Here is an 18,879-nt window from a genome sequence, read left to right as displayed (position 1 = left end):
TCTCCAATTGTGCTCATTAAAAAGTTGTATGAATATTAATCAATAACGTAAAAGTGTCTCAAATCAACCAAGAACAAACCAAAATTTTTATTTCATCATTCAGAAGAAACTTTTGTTAACAAGTTCCCATTCACAGGTCAGGTTCTATCAGTCTTCTCAACCATTATGAAAGACAATGTACTTGCAGGTAAGGGTATAAATATTTGGAGAGAGAGAGAGAGAGAGAGAGAGAGAGAGAGAGAGAGAGAGAGAGAGAGAGAGAGAGAGAGAGAGAGCGAGAGAGAGAGAGAGATGTTAAGGTTTTCAAATAATCTGAGATATAATATGTTAGTAAACAATATTCATGTTCAACACTATACCTATGTATATGTGTACCTGTATTTACACACACGCAAACACAGATATATATATATATATATATATATATATATATATATATATATATATATATATATATATATATATATATATATATATATATATCGGTTTCATTAAAATGATGGAATTAACATTTAGTATAATAATTCTTAATATGATAAACAGGAGGCTTATGAACTTCAAATGAAGATCAAAACAAGTATCCTCAGGGAAAAACAAACTGTGCAAATAATTACATCTTTGGCTGTTTAATCAAATCACCATTAACATTCACTGACCTTTATACTTCATACAAGAAAAAAAACCAATAATCTGTATAATCCTTTTGATGAATAATTCATCGTAAAATCAATAACATTCATCATCAGAACAACCCAATATTCCAAGCAGTACCTTACCGATAAAATGTTTCGTTTAATCAACAAATATTAGACAACATTGGAAAAATAAACAAAATCCTCAATATCAGTTAGATTACGGCAATTTTTATTCTACGTGCTGAAATATCAGACATCACGCTTGAGTAGGAAATGCCTGATTTTTGGTCCTGTTGACAAAATACAAAATAATGTTAAGACTTGGGAAACAGAGCCATTTCCAAAAATATTGCGATGAATTATTCAGAAATGTAAATCGTTGTGAATCAAGTTATCCGTCATGGTTTTCCGCTAACACGTGAATTCCCCAAATCGGGGTTTACGAGACGGTTCGCATACGTTATACTCAGAAATAATATATTTCTTAACAGTGAAATATTACTTTCCAAGGATACTTATAAATTTCTCATGGATGTTTTTTTTACATCTTGTTATGTTCTGCTCATCAAACAGTTGGCACTTTCATACTTCTAATTTTTGAGTAATTTTTTAAATAGCTTTATATTCAAACATAATTCGTTTTATTCTTTCATCACGCATAAAAAAAAAGATAGTAATATAACACGAACTGTGAAATAACAGCCATTTTACTCAATTTTCTCTTGCGCATACGTTATGCAAAAAAATAATACGTTTCTTACCAGCGAAGTTTTTATTTACGAGGGCACTTATAGATTTCACGTCGATGTTAACCAAGTTTTCAACATCCTTTTATGCTCTGCTCATCAAACGGGTGGCACTTTCATACTTCTAGTCTTCTTTATTTGTAAACTTTTACATCGTTTTGTATTCAAGCGTTTATAGATATCACATGGATGTTAACAATGTTTTTTATGCATATCTTATTATGCTTATCAAAAAGATGACATTTTCATACTTCTAATGTTACTTCTGGGAAAACTTTGGAATAATTTTTAAGCAAACATAATTCGCTTTTTCATTTCCTCATATATTAAGAAAACCTACACCACGAACCATGAAATAACCGCCGTTATCCTGAATTTCCTCTTCCTCGAAATCTAGAAACCTCATCTTTATCTGAAATATCTCCAGCTTTGTCAATCTTGACACTAACGAGGTGCCGAGAAACGGTCACTTTTCACGGAACAAAACGTTTCTTGTCATTACGAAAATCAACCATTTTAAGGCGAGGCGTTTCACTCACCTGGGTCTTCTTCCTTTAGGATTTTTGGGTTATAAAAGTTTATTAATTTACAGATTTCTCTGGTAATTAATCGTGTTATTTGTTGGGAATTGACGGCAAATATCCATTCATAGAAACTATGCTTTGTATTTTGAGAATATGTAATTATATGGATGCTAATACAAGTTTATATATATATATATATATATATATATATATATATATATATATATATATATATGCATACATATATATATATATATATATATATATATGCATATATATATATATATATATATATATATATATATATATATATATATATATATTTATATATATATATATATATATGTGTGTGTGTACGCATGTTTCTGTGTATACATAAATTTATTCATATGAAAATATCTGTATACTAACATATATACATATGTGTGTGTCTGTGTGTACATATATAATGAATATATATATATATATATATATATATATATATATATATATATATATATATATATATATATATATATATATATATACATATATATATATATATATATATATATATATATATATATATATATATCCATACATATATATATATATATATATATATATATATATATATATATATATATATATATATGCACTCGTCATGAAAAGGCTAATGATAAAATCCTAATGCATAATTATAACACTGATATTAACACTATTACTATGTATGACACGGGTTGTCAAGATTTTAACTGTGTAATACCTTCAAACTTGTGTAAAAAAAATCTAACTTGAAACTCGAAGAACCGTTTCTTTGTCGTAGAAAAAGAGAGAAATTAGTTGGATCAACTTTCATATCCCAGAAAAAAAAAAGATTAGAGGAAAAGGATATGGAAAATGAAGGGGCCTAAAGCAAATAAAACCTGGAGTAGAAATGGGACACAAATATATTTAGGTGTAATCCTCAAAGTCTATTTGGCAGGAAAAGTGTTTCCAGGGAGACATTAAGAAGGCTCAGGGAAATTCAAAAGGGGCGAAGGAGGTTCTATTAAACTCTGGGTTCCTGAATGGACAGAATTTTAAAGGGAAAAGAACGAAATCTCAGGACGTTGAAGGATATAATGAGAGGGGGCTACCTAACCTAGACCTTTCGTTACTCTTCTTTTTTCGGAGTGTTTAAAGCATTTATTCTTTCATGTACAGGGAACTATCTCCCCTTTATAACTAAGAGCAGGTGTCTGTCTAGCTAAATATATATATATATATATATATATATATATATATATATATATATATATATATATATATATATATATATATATATATATATATATATATATACATATATATATATATATATATATATATATATATATATATATATATATATATATATATATATATATATATATATATATATATATATATATATATATATATATATATATATATAGAGTACATATATATATATATATATATATATATATATATATATATGCGTGTGTGTGTGTGTGTGTGGAATAGTCATAACCTGGGGAGATGGGGGTGAGTGCGTTAGTCTGTATGTGTACATATCTCTAAATATTTAGCTGTTATTTTTGACAGGTCGCGTACACTAGATTATAATATTCATTATAGACCGTGCATAGTTAATAATAATATCTTCCCATGGCAATCATTGAAGATCTAATGTAGGTTTATATGTATCTTACTATTCAAATCTTCTTTTGGCTTGGATGTCTGAGTCCAGGGGATCATGACAGGCGTTTATTATCCTTTAATACCATACCAAAATTAAAGAGCGCGAGTCGGCCCCATTACAAACATATTATTTTAGGGTTAAATTCAAACTCTTACATTTTTTTTTTTTTTTTTTGTCGACCTAGCTTTACTTGAAGAAAATTTTATGCACCAAAACTTGTACTTTTTAAATTGTCTTAGCGTTTTCATTTATTAATACGTATCCTTTTATCAATATATAGAAGTCACTTTCAAAGGTGATTACTTTTCATAGGAAAGTTTCTCGTTTTTTCCAAAAAGTGAATATACAAATAAAGGCTATGGAATTCCCTATCTTTTCATAATATATTTGATTGACAAAAAACTATCAATAGGCAAAATCGTAGTAACAATTTTTCTTCAAAAATTTGTCTTGGGAAATCGGGCTTCAAAAAAAAAAAAAAAAAAAAAAAAAAAAAAAAAAAAAAAAAAAAACTCTTCAGCGATTGACTTAATAGACTTTAGTATGTTTAATTATGGATTTTTGACAGTAATTTTTCTCACCATTGTGGATCATAAGGAAATACTTACCATATATTAGAGTTATTTACTTAGGAATATTTAGACCCTTCTCTCAATTCCAGAGATATATAGGCTAAGCTATATATACCAAATGGGCACACGAGCAAGACATGGTTAGTATATTATATTCTCATCTGCGTATTTTAGGCAAATATTAGGCTTTTAGCATATTTAGCTATCCTCTCTGATACTTTGTGCATCTTTCAGCATAATCACAACATAGAAATTGTCAATATATAAAGGAGCAGGCAAAAAGATAGAATGAACAGAACTTAAGATATATGTGCAGAAAATTTTTATTTACGTATATAATGAAAAACATATGAAAAATTATAATCTCCTCATAAAAAATGGTAGTGTTATTGTATATGGGATGCAAAATGAAATATAAATAGATATCCAGATAAAATAAAACATTGCGTACGGAACCAGTCGCTCTAGTGTAAATATACGTGGGATTTTGTTTTGCGATAAAACTTTCATAAAAGAAAAAAAAAACACTTGAAACTTTGAATATAGACGTTCACGTAGGCAAAAATACAATAAATTAAATTTCCAAGACTCCAAGCAGAGGTCCTGAGCTTTGCACACAGATATATATCCAAATTGGATTGGCATCTTGAGTTTTGTTTTTCATATTCGTTAATTTATGAATTATTCAAGATATGTTAGAACAATCGAATGATTATGATGTTAACATGATGTAGGTAATAAAAGAACTCAAGTTTTCTTCGTAAACCAGTAGGCCACAATATTTCTTTTCTTTTTTTTCCTTTACAACATAATGATCATTGATGAATAAAAACTTAGTTAATGGTTGACCAAAATCTAACTGCCCTCATTCTTACTCTCTTGAAAGAGGCTCAATGATGAAGGAGGGAGGGGGGCGGTGAGAGGGTGTCCCTGAACATTTAGTTTCGACTTCAGTTAATGTTATAAAAAGTGCGTATGTTGTTTGGGGTTTAGATATCAACATCCGACTCCACAAAACCCTTTGTGTCTTAAAACATCTTTTTATTTTACAAGACTAACAACAATTCTCTCTCTCTCTCTCTCTCTCTCTCTCTCTCTCTCTCTCTCTCTCTCTCTCTCTCTCTCTCTCTCTCTCTCTCTCTGTGTACTAGAACTAGAACTAAGAGGGATGATGTTCATAATAGCAGAATAAATTGTCATTATTGAAAGATATATCGAAAGAGCTCGAACGAGAAGAGAGCACAGTAACGGGAGTTACATTATTTTATATTAAGTCAACCTATAGAAAATGGGATGAAATGTTTTTTAGTAGTATAAATGCTAATAAAATCAGTATCAATTTATAATACTTAATATCTTTATTATTTTCATTAATTTCGTAGTTCAAAAACTAGATTACTGTGTTTTTTACGTATACACGAATTTCTTCTCTTCTTATGAAGACTTTCTATAACTTCCAAAAACAATAATTTACTTTGCTACTATCAACCTCACTACTGACAGTGTTATTTTCAGTTTATAACAGCAATTAAGTGCAGATTGTAATGAAATAGGATGATTGATATGACTGAAAGTAGGGAATAACTAAGAGAGAGAGAAAAAAAACGCTAAATTTGGCTGAACAATGTTGGAGTCTTTTTGTGTATGTAAGCAGTTGCTGGGCCTGAAACATTGGAACAATAATGTTTCCTGTCCATCACTTATTACTCGTTCCTGGCAACAAGGAATTGTGAAGTTTATTGAACAACGCTGTGCAATTCTGTTTACCAATACTGAGAAGGTAATACTAATGACTTTCTTAATATTTAAATGATTTTGCATTGAAAGTAGTCAACATTTGGTAAATTTATAGAACAACACGGGACAACATTTCAAATAAGAAAAACAGCTTTTAATACAGCAAATAATGTGCTTTCAATGAATTTGACATTTATTTCCATTACAAATAAGCAGTTCTACTGTTATGGACCCCCTTCCCCTTCCCGGCAAATACAGGTGGGAACCTGGGACTTTTGATGTGCGAAACAAGGACAAAACATGATAATTTACCCTTTTCGAAATTTATAAAAGCCACAGAATCTAACAAACCAACATAACTTAGCCTAATAGTTCCCAGTTCACAAACCTAGCCTAGGTCACTAACCTTCCCAGGTCACAGACCTAGCCAGGTGGTATGTCACCGGGATCCCCCTTCCCAGGTAATAGACCTAGCCATAATGGGGCAAGCCCCACCCTAACTTCCCTGGTCACAAATTAAGAGAAAAACAAATAAATCCTTACACTATGATAAAATAAATTACCAATAAATAATTACAAGAATCGCACCTGAGACACTTTAACCTTTGAGGTGTAACACAATGAGCTTTTAAAAAATCATTCACAACACCAGGGAGTAATGTGATACTCACAGTGAGCTTGGCTATTTTTCGTGGATTTGTTATGCGTCCCAGAGAATAGTGTATAAAGAAGAAAATGTTAGTTTTACTATATTTATCGATTCACCAGTAGATGTTTCCCTCGCAAAACCCCCAGTTCCCACTTGGTGGCCCCCATTATCGTAGGACATGTTAAGGTATATCTTTTTAACTATTTTTCCCTGTTCTATAATAATACTCAGCATTCTTGGTGTGAAAGTAACCTGACAGAAAAATATTATATAGCTTGGGCCTTCATGTTAGATTAGGCCTACCTTCAGAGTAGGCTTAGCAATACGGTCATAGTAGGGTGATTTTGGAATTTTTCAAAATGTGATTATCAAAAAGTCAGTAAAGTAAAGTCTTAAACTAGTTGGCCAAAAACAATTTAAAACTTCAGTTTACCTAGCTTTATTTTACATACTCTTACCTTGCCTACCCTTATTTTACCTACTCCTAACTTGTCTACTCATACCTTACATAACATCACTTTACCTACCCTTAGCTTACCTAACCTTACCTTACTTTACCTTACCTTGCCTTACCTTACCTTACCTTACCTTACCTAAACTTACCGTACCTTACCTAACCTAACCTCACATAACATAACCATACCTCACCCAACCTCACCATAACTTACCTAACCTAACCTAACCCTACCTCACCTTGCCTGCCCTTACCTTACTATTACATTATCTACTCAGACCTTACATACCCATGCTTTATCTACCCATACCTTTCCCACCCATACATTACTTACTTCTTAGTTGTTCCTTAACCGAAATACAAACCACGCTATTTACATTGGGTATTACTTTCGGCATAGCTGAAATGGCGAGCCATTAGATTTTTAACAAGGGTTAACTACCCCCTCGCTAGTTAGCAAGGGGGTAGGGGAGGGGTAGCTAGCTACCCCTCCCCCCTCACACACCAGTGAACTGATTCACTTTTGGCTCGGGTGGTGGGCAGACGTTTCTGCTCTCACCCTCGCTTGACAGCCATTAATGTTTTGTCTTTACTTAATTACTTACTTTTTCTTATACTTAATATATATATATATATATATATATATATATATATATATATATATATATATATATATATATATATATATATACATACATACATACATACATATATATATATATATATATATATATATATATATAAACATTCTTTATGTTTATGTATATATTTGGGTATAGAAATATAGTAAGTTTCCTTTTCAGTGTTTGTGCTGTGTGTGTGTGTAGTGTACGACAACGTCACGCGTAGTTCCGGGCTACCGCCATTGCACGTCATGGGGCGCGACCTCTCTCTTGGTCCTTCGGTCGTTCCTTCGGCTTCTGTTATTCGGCCGCCGTGGGGAATCGTCATCGTTGGTTTTTCTCCATTCTTCTGTTTTCTCCACTTTTCCTCCTTCCCTGCGGGGAGCTTGGACTCTCAGCGAAGGGAACGTGGGAGTTTAGATTGACTACGGACTCTCTCTCTCTAATCGAGGTCGTTCACCCTTTTACTACTACTACGTACTATTCGGTAGCCTCTTTCCCATTGCGGGTTGAGTTGCTATTCCTTTTATTTGTCTCAGTTATTTTCAATGAAATCTAATTGCTTTTGTTAACTTTTCAGCTTCTGTGGAGAACTCTTCCCTTCGGGGTTCAGTTGTTCTTACTATTTGTGAACATTCTTAAATGAATTACATAATTATAATTCTGTTATAATTCTGGTTTTGTTACAGTTCTCCGCCCTCTCCCTTCTCCCGTGAATGTCAGTGGGGGAGGAGGGCGCATACTTGGTTTGTAATTCTTATGTTCCTATTCCCTTGGGGTTTCTCTTCGGAGTACCTCCCGAGGGAATATTTGTTAACTAATTATTTATTTTATTTTCCCAGTTACGGTCTGGTCTCTTCGTTTGCCTAAATGTGCCAACGAAGTAGAGCTGCCCTGTTTGTGCCTTGGGAGTCTGCTGTTGCTGCCGCCTCTCAAGGACATCGTCATGGGCGTGTTCCCTTCTCTTAGAAGTTCTCCCGTGATAACTGTCAGCTCTTTAGTTCATCTTAGAACGCTCAGGAGGTTCGCATCCGGGGGTGATTGATTGATTTAAGGTTTTCAGGCATCCTGACATCTAGGGTCATTGACGCCGTCTCCAGGGATGGATAACTTCCCTTCCAAGGGGGTAGTTAACCCTCGTTAAAAATCTAATGGCTCCCCATTTCAGCTACGCTGCAAGTAATACCCAATGTAATAGCTAAGGTTTGTATGGTTAAGAAAAATACAAATTATCTCTGAATTTGTCATGTTTAGAGGGAGATGATAAGATGGTTTCCATGTGAAAATTGTATGAAGCCTACACCACCAAGTTATGACAACTTGCAGACAAAACCCATCTGACCTTACTTTCCCTTCTGTTACTTTACCTAGCAATACCTTACCTTACTGTTAATTTACCTGCCTATACCTTACTTACTCTAACCTTCTTACTTGTACTTTAGCTCTCTTACCTTACCTAACTTTAGGATAACTACCCTTACTTACTCTTACCAGTTTGTGGTAGCTCAAGCCCAACTGATTACCACCCAATAACTTTCATATCATCCAAACTTTTTGAACGTCTTTTGGCAAAACGTCTTAATGTGTTCCCTAGTTTGCAATTTGGTTTTCATAAAGGACTTAGAGCATGTGATGCCCTACTTACAATCTCTAATGCTGTACAGAAATCCCTTGATTGTGGTCAGGAAGTTTGTATGATTGGCATTGATTTTGATGCTGTCTTTGACCATGTTAATCATGAGGACCTTTTTTTCAAACTCAAGTAGTTGGGAGTTGGTGGGTCGTTTCTAAGCATCATTATTGAATTTTTAAGAAATAGATCATAAAAAGTTGTTGTTGATGAGCATCATACTGAGTATAGAAATTTGATATCTGGAGTTCCTCAGGGTATTGTTCTTGGTCCATTATTTTTCACACTAAATACACATGACATGTGGTTTGGCCTAGAAAACAAGCTTGTAGGGGTAGGTTAACTAGGGTAGAGTAAGGTGAGGTAAGGTTAGACAAGGCAAGGCTAGGTAAAGTAATGCTAGGTAAGATAAGAAGATATGAAGTGAGGTTAGGATAGGTTGGATGAGGTTAGGATAAGTTAGCTAAGGTAAGGATAGGTTAGCTACGGTAAAGTAAGGGCTGGTTAGCAAAGGTAAGGCAATGGTAGGTTAGCTAAGAAAGGTAAGGGTAGGTTAGCTAACATAAAGTAAGGGTAGTTAAGGTAAGGATAGGTAAGGTAAGGGTATGAATGGTATTATTATCATTATCATTAATAGGTTAGCTACAATCCTAGTTGGAAATGCAAGATACTATAAGCCCAAAGGCTCCAACAGGGAAAAATACCCCAGTGTGGAAAGGACATAAGGAAATAAAAAAACCATATGAGAAATAATGAACAATTAAAATGGAATTTCTTAAAAATAATAACAACATTAAAACAGATGTTTCATCTATAAACTATAAAAAGACTTATGCCAGCCTGTCCAACATAAAATCATTTGCTGTAAGTTTGAGCTTTTGCAGTTCTACCGATTCACTAGAATACTGTGTAGTATTGAGCCTCATAGTGGAGAAGGCCTGACTATTAGAATTAACTATGCCTACTATTACAAACAGGGTGGTACTGTCCGGGAATATCTAAATGTAAAGGGTGGTCAGAATTATGAAAAATCTTATGCAACATGCATAACGAACTAATTGAACGACAGAGCCAGAGATTAATATCTAGAAGAGGGATAAGAAAATTAATAGATTAAGTTCCTGTCCAATGTTAAGATGAGAATCAGTAGCTGAAGACCAGAGAGGAGAAAAATACTCGAAACAGGGTAAAATGAAAGAATTAATACACTTCAGAATATATTGATCACCGAAAAATCTTAAGACTTTCTCAATACGCCAATTTTTAGTACAACTGAAGAAGACAAAGACCTAAATGTGTTTCTCAAAATTAATTTGCTGTTGAGAATCACACCTAAAATTTCAAGAGTCATGCAGAGTTGAAGAGACATTATCAATGATGAGATCTTAATGTTGAGAAGCCACTGTCCTTGACCTACTTACTATCATACTTTGAGTTTGTTCCGACACATACAAACCTTACGCTATTTATAGGGTATTAATTTCAGCAACGCTGAAAACTAGCCAAGAAAATTTTAGTGTGGGATAACTAACCCCATCTGCTAGTTAGCGGAGGTGGGGGTGGTAGACGGGCTACCCCTCTCGCTCACACCTGTTGGCTGAGTAATCTCTTTTACTTTTGGCTCTCTTCCATTAACTCATAAACTGCCTTGACTTTATTTGTTTTTCCTTTTTCTTTTGTGTACTTGGACGTCAGTGTTCTCAGGACAACACCTGTTCTGAGTGTCGGGAGTGGCCTGCCTCCCAGTGGGAGAGGTTCGGGCATAAAAGGATAAAGAAGTTTAAGCACGAATCTTCGCCTTCGGGGTCTTCCTCAAAATCGAAGAAATCGTAGGCTTCTGCTTCCTCTACGCCCAAATCTCTGTCTCAAGCTGCTTCTCTGCCGGGTCCTTCCAGGGTATGGCCAAGTAGCAGCGTAGGGCTTGTGACTCCAGGTCAACCCTGTGGGATAGGCGGAGGTGTTGTCTCCCGTAGTAAGTCAGCTCCTTCCAATCCCCTAGGAAGTGCCTGTTCCTTTTCAGACCTTGTGTCTTTTTGGCCATCGCTGGGCATCGATGGCCCTGATTCAAAGGAAGCTTTCTTCTAGCTCCTTCAAAGGGGAGCGGAGAGAAGGTGGTCATCTCCTTCCTCCGCAGAGGTTGATCCTCCTAATATGGGCGCAGGTGCTGCTGCCTTCGGTCAGACTCAGGGTCAGTTTCCAACACTGAGGAGTTAGCTAACCCACCAGGGGCAGTGGCAGGGCTTTCTCCAAGGCAGGTATCCCCTTCAGAGTAATATAGCCTCTGATCATCGGCGATCTCCTTACTGTTATGGTTCTCCTCCAGGGGCAGAACGAGAGCCCTGTCATAAGCAACGTTCTCCTTCGGAGGATTTATCCTTAGATCTGGATCAGTCTCCCCCTCAGGCAGAGTCTGCTGAACAACCCTTTAAAGAGGTTCGTAGGGTGGAAGGGTTTATAACTCCTCTCCATCCCGGACGTTCTTCTCCTCATGCTGTGAGGAGATGTCTTTTTGAACCTGCTGGTTCTCCTCGCATTGACCCTTCAGGGTCTCGTGACGATCACTCTTTAGGCTGGCGTGATCGTGAGCCTTTGGGCTCTCATAATGTTGATCATGCAGGTTCTCATGACAGTAGGAGTCCTTCGAGGCTCCGTCGCGCTGATCCTTCTGGCTTACACGACTCGAAACCTTCGGGTTTTAGTTACGCTGAACCTTCGGGCTCTCGTAACGATGGTAATGATGAGCCTTCGGGATCTCATGCCATCAGTCACGCTGACCCTTCGGGGTCTCGTGACAGAGGAACTTCGGTTCCTCGCTATGCTGACCCTTCGGGGTCTCGAAACTTTAGTTACGTTGAACCCTTGGGCTCTCATAACTTTAGTCACTCTGACACTTCGGTGTCTCGTGAGAGGAAAACGTCGGTTTCTCGTTGCTCTGACTTTTCGGGGTCTCACAACACAGGCTATGTTAGGCCTTTGGTCTCTCGTGCATTTAGTCACACTAACCCTTCGGGGGCTAGTGATGTGGAGGATTAATTTTATTTTAATTTATTTTTTGTTTGCCAAATCAAGAGTGAGAGAGAGAGAGAGAGAGAGAGAGAGAGTGAGAGAGTGTGTGTGAGTGTGTTTACTTAAGTTTTGTCAAACCGCAAGAGAAAGTGTTTATTTGCTTAGTTTTGTGTGAGAGAGAGAGAGAGAGAAAGAAAGAAAGTGTTTATTTGCTTTAGTTTTGTCAGAGAGAGAGAGAGAGAGAGAGAGAGAATTTCATGTGCTTTAGTTTTGTTAGATCGCGCGTGCGCGAGAGAATATGTGTGTATGTGCGTTTGTGTGTGCGTGTTTTGTGTGTCCGCGGTGCGCGCCGAAGAAAAGGGGTAATTAGCGAATGATTGTTTGAAGTTGGAAAGATTGTTGGTATATTTGAGGTTGTTTGTTTACATTTTTTTAGCTAGGATAGGGTGGTGATGAATGTCTTGGGCGAAAGCATTGGATCTCGAACGATAGAAGGAGTCGGTTCTGCATTTTTTTGTTCTTCGGAAGCCGGCTGTTTAGTGTTTTTATGTTCTGAGTAAGTACTGTTTTTATTCATTTTTGTTAGGCGCGTTCGTGAATGATAGAAAGTTTATTGTTTATCTTTGATTATAGTGCGATAGTTAAGTTAGTTAGGAGGGTTCATAAGTGTTTTTCTTTTTTTATTTTGGCAGGCCGCGATTCCTCCTTTGGGGAGAAGATTTATTTGAATTTGACTATTGATGACCTGGCTTACTTAAGGAACTTGTGTTTAGAATGCTCTAGTGGATTGATCAACTGTTGACGACCTGGCCTGTTTATTACAATTACGATTTCGATTGCTTATTGATGAGGATGATGATGACGATATAGACTGCCAAATTAAGTGAGGCAGTTATAGCAGCTTGTGCCAGTGTTACGTCTGCCAGGGAGTTGTGGCTTTGGCCGAAAAGGATTGTCGGCCCTAGTGTGGATAAAGAGTTCCACACATAAACAAATATTGATTTATTTCTGGGTTGTGGTATACGATTGGGTTTAATATTAAGTGATTTATTTTAGTGTGTGGGTAAGTGTCTTTCGGTACTGTGTGTGGGTAAGTGTTTTTCGGTACTGTGTGGGTAAGTGTTTTTCGGTACTGTATGTGGACTGACGGTGTTGGTTTTATGTAAAGGATATTATTTTTTTCGATTATTGGTGAGTTCTGTGTACCCACACACACAGCTATAATATATAAATATAAAAGTGCTATTTTTGTCTGTTTTATGATTTGTGTTCTGTTTTTGGTTGCGTTAATATAGTTTTAAGGCTATGTTTTGTTTTCATTTTCCTTCTGTCCAAGAGTCTAGTTTAAAGTAAAGTAAGGGGAAAGTTTGTGTTGTGGGATATTTTGGAAGTAAGAGTGATCAAGGGTGTGGGGGTTGTGTTTTGTATACATCCTGCTACATAAATTTGGCGCCCGAACAGGGACGACTGTTGAAGGTGGGATTGAAACTGGACTGTTGGACAAGGGTAAATAGGTTTTGGAATTACTTAAAATATTAATGGTATTGAAATGGAGTTAATGGAAGAACAGTTGCATATTTTAAAGGAGGAATTGCGGTTGTCTAATGAGCGAGAGGAGAGGTTGTTGTTGCAGAATGCGAGGTTAAGTTGTGAGAATGAGGAGATGCAAAGGAAACTTAGGGAACTTCAGGGAACTGTAGAGAGAGTGGAAGAGGGTGTTGAGATGAGGATGCGAGAAAATGAGAAACGAATGGAAGCTATGATAGGGCAAGTAATGGGGATGATGAAAACTGTCATAGGTGAAGGTGCAGTCGGAGGAGTGGCTTCTGCTTCTGGTAACGGGTTGATGGTGGAAGAGGATAGGGTAAGTGATAATGGGGAAGGTAGTGATAGTGATATTGAAAGTAAAGGGCCTAGACATAGTAAGATTGGAACGAAGGGTGATAGGAAGACTGAGAAGAAAGGTAAAGATAATGTGAAGAAAGAAAAGGAGAAAGGTCAGGGTGTGAGTGAGGATAATCATGAATGGGTGAAGGTGGTAAGTAAGAAAAAGGGTAAGAAGGGAATAGTTAAAGATAGGACTTTGAGTGTAGAATTATATTCATTGTATTCAAATGAAGAAGAAGGCAACAAGAAGGGAGTAGACAGTGAAGATAGTAGTGAGAATGAAGTAGAGGAAGTTTGTAAGACAGTGTTTATGAGAGAGGTACCTAGGTGTGAAAGGTTTAATGAACATAGCAGTAGGGATGTATATGACTTCTTTAGGGAATATGAAAAGTTTTGTCAGGCTAAGTATGGGGATAGTAAGAGAGTTTGGGCTAGGGAGTTGGGAGAATTTTTGTCAGGATATTTGTTGACGATGTATGGGGTGATAATGAGTGTAGGAGAGGTTGAGTATGAAAGTGTAAAGAATAGGATAATTGAACAGGTAAAACGTATGAAAGGTAGTGTTAGGTATAAGCGAAAAATGATTTTGATGAAGCACGAATGAAGGTGGGTGAAGCAATCTCGATGTATGTATGTCGGTTAGAAACATTGGCTAGAAAGAAGTATGGGGACGAAGGAATAAATGAAAATAAGGAACTAATGAAGAAGTTTTTGGGTACAGTACCAGAGAGTGTGTGTGAGTTTATTAATTTGAAACGGAAGGAGAAAATGAGGTGGACTAGAGAGAGATTGACTTGGGATGATATTTTAGAGATAGTTGAGGATTACGAGTTGGATAGGTGTATGAAAGAAAGTAGATCTGTGAGTGTAAGAACTGGAATGGAGGAAAGTGTGCCAGAATTTGGTAGTTTTAGAGATGCTGTTATGAGAGGGCCAATGAGGGCAGCTGATAGTGTAGTAGATAGAAGTGTTAGGGTGAGTAATGTAGGAATACCCATGCCGAGAAATGACAGGTTTAGACAGGGAAATCAAGTTTGGAGAGATAGAAGTGCTAGTACGCAGCAAGTTAGGTTAGGTAGTGGTATCCGTGAAGAGAGGTGTTATAGGTGTGGGAAGGTAGGACATAAAAAGAACGAGTGTAGGTGGGCATTAGGAGCATGTTTCGGGTGTGGAGAGACAGGGCATCGTATTAGCGACTGTAAGAAAGAGAAAGTGGTTAAGTGTTATCGGTGTGGTATGACTGGACACATAGCGAGTGGATGCCGTAATAATCGTATGAATGTAATTTGTGGTAATTGTGGTAAGGATGGTCATTATGCTAGAATGTGCAAGGAGCCGCGGGGAAAGTGTACTGAATGTGGTGCAGATGGGCATGTAGCTAGGGTTTGTAGAAAGAAGGGGTCAAGTCAGCCAGGATGTTCGGGAAACTAATTAATCAGAGGGTTCAGCTGGGTGAGTCCTCGTGTGTGTGGGGAGTGAATGTGATGCATGTTCGTGAGGGTTTATTGCATGAAGATGTGATGGGAGAAAGAGCACATGATTGCATGAGTGTGAAAATGATTTTTAATGGTGTAGAGTTGGTTGGTTTGATTGATACTGGTTGCGGTGTCAATTTAATGTTTAGGAATGCATATGATAAGGTAAAAGAGGTTTGTGAATTTAAAGAATGTAAGGGTGAAGTAAAAGGTATTGGTAATTTGCGTATGCCTGTGCAAGGAAAGTTGCGGGAAAATGTTATTATTGGGGGGCTGATGATGGAGGATAATGATTTTTACGTGGTTGAGGGAGCGAATGAGAAATATGACGTACTGCTTGGGTATAAATTTCTGAAAAAATGTGGTATGATTGTACATCCAAGTGTGAATATGATTGAAATAAAGGTTAAAGGTAATATTTGTGGGGAATTTTATTTAAAGGAAGACGGCAGAGTGAATACGAAGGTGTGGAAGGGAGTGCCGTTGGTAGCAAAGGAAAGTGTAAAATTATCGGGTAAGAAAGGTGAGGTTATCAGTGTAAAAGTTGCATGGCCGAGCAGTCTGGGAATTTCAAATAGTGACGAGGATGAATATGTAGTGGAAGGTATGGAAGCAGGTAATTTGGTGAAAACGAGTGCGTATATATATGATGGTGTTATGAATATGCAGGAACCCCAGGTGTATGTAAGGTTATTGCCGAGTGTTAGGAGGAAGAGAGTACGTGGAATACGTGAGGGCGATTGCATGGGATGTATGTATACACTGATTAATGTAGAGGATGGAAGATATGTTAAGGCGAGACAGGTAATGGCTGGTAAGGTAAAGAACGATGACGATTGGGATTACGATACGTTGAAAGGAAGAATTAAGTTAGATGAGAGTATAAGTGAGGTCGAAAGGGAACGATTGCTTAAGATGTTATGGGATAAGCGGAGAGTTGTGAGTCTCGGTGACGATGATTGTGGGGGGTCAGACCTGCCAGAATTTAAAATAGTTCTCAGTGATGATACCCCCATATATCAGCGTCCCAGGCATTTTTCTCCGCCTATTGCCAAGGAGATAGAGGAGCAGTGTCAGGAATTAGAGCGTATGGGTGTAATAGAAAGGAGTGAGAGTGCCTGGAATAGCCCTATTGTACCTGTACGAAAGCCTGATGGAAGTTTACGTATGTGTATTGATTATAGGAAGGTGAATGAGGTGACTGTTAAAGAACGTTTTCCAATGAATGTGGTGTCTGATTGTGTTTATAAGATGCATGGAATGAAAGTTTTTACTAAGTTAGATTTAGTTAGGGGCTATTACCAGATGCCTCTGGCAGAGGGAAGCAGGCCCATTACAGCATTTTCGAGCAGTAGTTGCCATTATCAGTTTAAGAGATTAAGTTTTGGCCTTGCTAATGCGCCTGCTGCCTTCCAGAGGGCAATGAATGTAGTTTTGGCTGGGTTTGATAGACAGAAGGTGACTGTTTTTATAGATGATATTCTGATTGCGAGCGAGACTGTTGAGGAACATATGCGGTTGCTTGAGGCAGTGTTGATGCGGTTAATTGAAGTTGGTGTGAAAATTAAGCTTGAGAAGTGTACATGGTTGTCCAGGGAGGTGGAATTTCTTGGGCATGTAGTGGGTGAATCTGGTATAAGGAAGAGTGACAAGTTTGTGAATAAGGTGCGAGAATTTCCACGTCCCCGGACTGTGCGTAAGTTGCGAGGTTTTCTTGGTTTGGTTGAGTTTGGGCGCAAGTTTGTTAGAGATTGTTCAGGTATAGGGAAGCCTTTGAATGAATGGACGGGTAAAAGGAATAGTACAAAATTAAAATGGGATGATCGGATGATAGAAGCGTTTGAAAGGTTGAAGGAAGAGGCCGCAAAAGACGTGACTTTGGCATTTCCAGACTACAGTGAAAATGCGAATATGCTAGAGTTGTATACGGATGCGAGTGGGGTTAGTATGGGTGGTTGTTTGGTTCAAATGCAGAGAGTAAATGAAGAAGAGCAATTGAGAGTAATAGCGTATGTTAGTAAAGCGTTTAATAAAGCTGAGCGGAAGTATTCGACGATTGACAGGGAATTGGCTGCAATACGGTTTTGTGTGAAAGCATTGAAAGTATTTTTGTATGGTGTGAAATTCATTGTGCGTACTGACCATCAGCTCCTAGTGTATATGATAAGGAAAGAGTGTGTGAATGCAAGGGTTGCTAGGACCATAGAGGATCTGAATGAATTTGATTTTAGGTTAGAATATGTACCGGGAAATAAGAATGTGATAGCAGATGCGATGTCGAGGATGCATGGGAGGATGGAAGATAAAGAGAGTAATCAGAATTCTGAAAGGTTGCCTGAAGGTTTAGTTGTGGAGCAGAGTTGTGAAGGGGAAGATATGGTATATAAGTGTATCCTAATGGGTTTAAGTAAGTTGGTACAAGAGGGGTTAAATACGGAAATACCAGGTAGTGTAACTGAGCTTAAAAGAAGGGTGATGAATGAAGTGTCAAAAGAAATGGTGTATGAGGAGGAGAGTAGTGTACTAGAAGGGGAAGTATTATCAAAGATATTAATGGTGGTAAGTATGTTGTATGGTGTAACTGTGTATTTGTATTTTGGATGGAATCGACCGATGGAATATAGGGCATGTAAGGAGAATGATAGGGAATATATCTTGAGGATGCAATGTAATGAGGAATGTTGCAAATTGTTGAGTGAGAAGGATAATGGTGCAAGTGACCTTAACCTAAGATATGACTGTATAGAGGACAGTGAACATGATGATGAACATATTGGTGAAGTGAGTGACAGAATAGAAAGGAGAGTAAATGTATGTATGCATGGTGTAAAAGGAAGGATGATGACATATGTGAATATAAATGAGAATGAATATTGTAGTTTAATTGATACGGGTGCTCAAGTGTCATTAGTAAATGAGTCGGTTATCAGGGAAATTGAGAGGTACAATTGGGAAGTGAAAAGACAGTGTACGAGTGTGAGAATTCATGGAATAGGTCAGGGAAGTTTACTTGTTTGGGAAGAAGTGAGGTTGAAGGTGAAACTAGGGAGTATGGAAGTGGAACATAATTTTATTGTAATGGGAGAGAATGAAATGCCTAGTTGTTTTTTGATGGGAATAGATTTTTTGAGGTTGCACCATGTGTCAGTTGATGTTGGTAAGGGTTTACTTTCAAAGAATGGCTGTAAGGTAATAGTAATTGAGGATAATAGTGTATTCATGGCGAATTTTGTTGGCATGATTGATATTGCAAAGAG

The 18,879-nt window shown here is 36.9% G+C and overlaps 1 long non-coding RNA gene across 1 annotated transcript in view; it reads left to right on the top strand.

The window, feature by feature from the left end:
• The first annotated feature begins 5,655 nt into the window (after positions 1 to 5,655).
• Positions 5,656 to 18,879, top strand: part of LOC137646800 (uncharacterized) — a 37,084-nt gene continuing 23,860 nt past the window's right edge. The window contains exon 1 of the long non-coding RNA XR_011045458.1: positions 5,656 to 5,941. This is a non-coding gene — a long non-coding RNA (uncharacterized lncRNA). The remainder of the gene's footprint in view (positions 5,942 to 18,879) is intronic.

The sequence above is a fragment of the Palaemon carinicauda genome, chromosome 9, assembly GCF_036898095.1.
Source record: "Palaemon carinicauda isolate YSFRI2023 chromosome 9, ASM3689809v2, whole genome shotgun sequence".
NCBI lineage: Eukaryota > Metazoa > Arthropoda > Malacostraca > Decapoda > Palaemonidae > Palaemon > Palaemon carinicauda.
Note: the sequence above shows the minus strand (reverse complement) of the source record. Positions and strands in the feature narration are given on the sequence as shown.